General features: G+C 41.9%; 1 pseudogene; it reads left to right on the top strand.

The window, feature by feature from the left end:
• The first annotated feature begins 277 nt into the window (after positions 1-277).
• Positions 278-4353, top strand: LOC113631242 (DNA replication complex GINS protein PSF2 pseudogene; annotated as a pseudogene).
• The last annotated feature ends 249 nt before the right edge of the window (positions 4354-4602 follow it).

Here is a 4602-nt window from a genome sequence, read left to right as displayed (position 1 = left end):
AATGCGTTGCTTTCCAGACGATGCGAGCACCGTGACTGGATGGAGGGTCAGGGAAGGTGGGATGGGACAGAGGCAGGCGCAGGCACAGGCCAGGCCAGATCAGGGAGGACTGAGTTGCCATGCAAGGGGGATCTGACCTTATCCTATAAGCAGCAGGAAAACAATAAAAGATTTTAAGGATGCAAATGAAAAAAAAAAAAAAGATATAACATGATAGTAATACACCTGCTAAGGAGAAAAAAGAAAGCAGAAAAGGGGAGGGTAGAAATTTAGAGGTATGAAGAGGTAAGTACTAGAAGTTTACATAGGTGGACCAAGAATGAAAACTTTATTGAATTATAGTAATAATAATGAATTATAAAAAATTTTATTCATTTTTTTCCAACAAGCATTTGTTTGTAGGTGCCAGGTGATGTGAACACAGAGATGAATAAGACAGTATCACTGCCCTCACATGGCCTTTTAAGTAGTGGGAGAAAGAAAATCAACAATCAATGCTACATTCCAAAAAAGCTAAGACATGAGCTAAAATTAAAATACCAAAATACCCTTATTTTCACATTTCTAAATAAGCTGGTGATGAAAATACTGATAGATTTCACTACATAAACAAAAGTTGAAGCCTCCTGATATCAAATAAACCAGCAACTGTGCAGTGTGATGATGCCAGCAGTATAGCTTTTTAAATATCGCCCAAAACCCTCCTAAATAATAAATCAGGAGTGTTAAAGAAGACAAAACAAACAAAACTATGGACAATATCCTCTACAAAACTAGGAACAAGGAATCCCCGTGAACTTAGGACAGGCATGAGTGTGGCCCAAACACCAAGAGCTGTGTGCCCTGAACAGCATAACAACTAAGTGGTTGGAGCACTGAGGAGTGAAAGGGGGATACCCACTTATACCACAAGCCATGGGAACCAAATCTTACTCCAAAATAATCACAACCAAAATGAGATAACCCTATGGAGGCAGGGACTAAAGGATCTGGGAACAGCCTAAATGTCCTCACAGGATACAAGTTTCACAGAGAGCAAACAGCTTCTGAATGTGAGAAGATCAAACACAGCTGTGTCGGTGTAGGTTCCGGAGACATTCAGAGCAAATACTCATTTTCAGAAGTGAAAAACTTTACTCTCAAGGAACACTAGTGGAAATACATGCTAAGGTGAGTGGGTCAGGAACACTGAGTGTAAAAAAGAGAGTGAAGCTTCAGAGAGAGCATAGAGGCGCCCAAAGAATGCTAGTCGTGAAAAGTAGTATAAAGGCAAAATTACAAGGCTGAATCTGACAGGCCTACGTGACTCAGGGTTGAAGAATGCAGTTGAAGACAGAAAATATTTCTGATCTACACATATCTATAAAAGACAGAAAAGCAACTACAGAAAGGCCTTTCCTTGCGTATTTCACATAAAAACAGAAAGGAAATTCTCAGTCCAAGGAGCTCTCCACAAGAACATCTTCCTAATAGCCTAAGAAAATACACAGCTTTGAAACGTGGGGTGCGGGAGCTTACAGGCTATAGTGTTTCAATCTGAAAAATAAATAGACATGGCAACAAATGTGCACACAGAAATGACCCTTCACGGCTGGAGGTTTTTAAAAGGCAAATTGTAAGAAACTTAAAATTGAATGACAGAGAAATATTACCAAATGTTAGGTAGTAATTTTAAATTAAATGTACAAAGAGTTTTAATGACTTGGGAAAATGCACCACAGCTTTAGGCTCTTCCAAATCATCGTGAGACAGTCCTAGAATTTTTATTCTGCTAACCAATTTAATGAATAGAATATTCCACAGCTATCTACTTCATAACCAAAATATCCACTGGGGTATCCTTGAAATGATTTCTCTGTGCCCTTAGAATACAAATTACCTCCACTCCTTCTTTTGCAAGAAGTTATATTTTTACTTAAATAAGTAATAAATTATATTTCTCTTTGTTAAAAAACACAACAAGGGCTTTCCTGGTGGTGAACTGGTTGAGAGTCCGCCTGCCGATGCAGGGGACACAGGTTCGTGCCCCGGTCCGGGAAGATCCCACATGCCGCGGAGCAGCTGGGCCCGTGAGCCATGGCCGCTGAGCCTGAGCGTCTGGAGCCTGAGCTCCGCAATGGGAGAGGCCACAACAGTGAGAGGCCCGCGTACCGCAAAAAAAAAAAACACACAACAAAGCAAATGAGGCAAACGTCTAGTACATGAAGCATAACGTGAAAGCCTCATTTACCACTACACCAGCCCCTGTTCCTTTTCTCAGAGGAAATCACAGGGTGAATCCTTCTATTCTGCTCTCCACAAATTCATACAAATGCAAAATATATATACATAGGTATATGTTTTCATATGTTATATATGAAAATGTTATATATGAGACCTATGTATATAATTATATATACATATGTATATGTGTATACACACACACTCACATACACAGGCAAATACCAATCCAATGATGTCTTTACATAAAATTTCTGTCCATTATCAAAGACTTCAGCAATTTATTTCCCATCAACAGTGTTTGCTCACATTCTGGCCAAAAATAGTTCTTATCAATTACTTCAAATTTGTCAACCTTATGGAAGAAAAGTGTCTTTATTATTTTAATTTGCATTTAGAAGTGTAATAATTTTCATATGTTTATCAACCATTTGAGTATCTTCAACAATAAATTGGGACTTCCTTGGTGGTGCAGTGGTTAAGAATCCGCCTGCCAATGCAGGGCACACAGGTTCGAGCCCTAGTCCAGGAAGATCCCACATGCCACGGGGCAACTCAGCCCGTGCACCACAACTACTGAGCCTGCACTCCAGAGCCCGTGAGCCACAACTACCGAGCCCACGTGCCACAACTACTGAAGTCCGCGTGCCTAGAGCCTGTGCTCTGCAACAAGAGAAGCCACCGCAAGGAGAGGCTTGCGCCCCGCAACAAAGAGTAGCCCCCGCTCGCCGCAACTAGAGAAAGCCTGCGAGCAGCAACAAAGACCCAACACAGCCAAAAATAAATAAATCAATTCATTAATAAAAATATAATGAATTGCCTGTTCATATCCATTATTCATTTTCCTATTTAACTGTTTATCTTTTTCCTTTAGATCCATACTTGCTCTTTATATTTATGCATATTTATCCATTATCTATTGATGTGTGGCCAACATTTTCTCCTGTTCTTTATTTTTGAGATATTTTAGTAGAAGTCTTAAATTTTTTATTAGATCAAATTTGCCAGTCAGTTTTTAAGGCTTTTGGGATTTGTGATTCTTTAATGAAGAAATTTTACCCCATTATTTAAAAAAAATAATAATTGAATTATCTTCTCCTATTCTTTTTATTGTTCATGTACACATGATCTTTTCAACTTCCTGCATATAGTTTCTAGAAAAATATCCATTTTTCTGGATTTTTCCATTTGTTGCCACGCAATTTACCCATTATTTTTAATGTTTTAATCACTTCAATATTGATAACTAAAACAACTCTAATTTCTAATTTTAAATAGATTTATTCCATATTTCACTAAATCAGACTTGCCAAGGTTAACTCTATTTTACTGATTTTTTTAAAAAGCATCAGCTTTTAGTTTTAGGCATAAAATAACTCTAAAAATAGTTCAGGGGGCGGGTCCTGCACCGTGGCAGGAAAGTGGCAGGAAAGCAGCCACCTCCGCGCATTTTCCTGGGAGCTGAGGGCGAGTCCCAGGCCTACCACTGGCGCCGCCAAGGACTTGGAATTTGTGGCTAAGAAGGAGCTGGTCCCCATTATCCCGAACTTCAGCCTGGACAAGATCTACCTCATTGGGGGCGACCTGGGCCCCTTCTGCCCTGTCTCCTCAGTGCAGGTGCCTCTGTGGCGGGCGATCAACCCAAACCCAAGAAGGGTCGGCTGCTTCTTTCCGAGTGGACGGACACAGAAAAGTTGGAGAAGATGAAGGATCATGAAGGAAAGGAAGAAACGTTCCCCCCAGACCTAGCCCTTACTCCAGGGGAACTTACCAAACTCCTACTAAATAAGGTTTCGGACAACATCCCGAAAGCAGATGAGATCTGGCCACTCGCTAGCCAAGCTCCGGGCGTCTGCCGACAGCTTAGTGAGACAACGGGTGACATGCGCCGAGCTGGATAACTTGACCTTGATGGAGGTCAACACCCCCGGGCCTTCCTCCCACCAGCTCCACTACAAACTCCGCACACACCTGCAACCTTCTGAAGGTGCCCAGTCTCAAGACTTCGAGGGAGAGACAGGTTCGTCCAGGCCCTTGTCTGAGGCAGGAGGCTCCCGGGTGGTGTGTGAGCGCTCAGGACTGGATAGAGAGACTCACATTTCTGGAGTTCTAGAACCACTTTTGAATGTCTGAAAAAAAAATGCAGTGAAGCAAGGAACGGCTCTGTAACATTGTTAGAAAGCATTGTTAGAAAGGCTTGTGCTTAGTCCTCGACACGTGCTGTAATTCCACATCTGTATCTGGGAGCCAGCTGGCCTTTCATGCGGGAAAGAAAAAAAGCTTTGGCAGAACAAGCGGTTTCCCCCAGCAGGGCCTTCAGGCTCTTGCTCGCAACTGTCATGCGCAGGTGAGTGGCCCTGGCTGGAAACTGTCATGCGCAGG

Source organism: Aethalodelphis obliquidens, unplaced genomic scaffold (assembly GCF_003676395.1).
Source record: "Aethalodelphis obliquidens isolate GAN/ISIS:26980383/991018 unplaced genomic scaffold, ASM367639v1 scaffold32, whole genome shotgun sequence".
NCBI lineage: Eukaryota > Metazoa > Chordata > Mammalia > Artiodactyla > Delphinidae > Aethalodelphis > Aethalodelphis obliquidens.
Note: the sequence above shows the minus strand (reverse complement) of the source record. Positions and strands in the feature narration are given on the sequence as shown.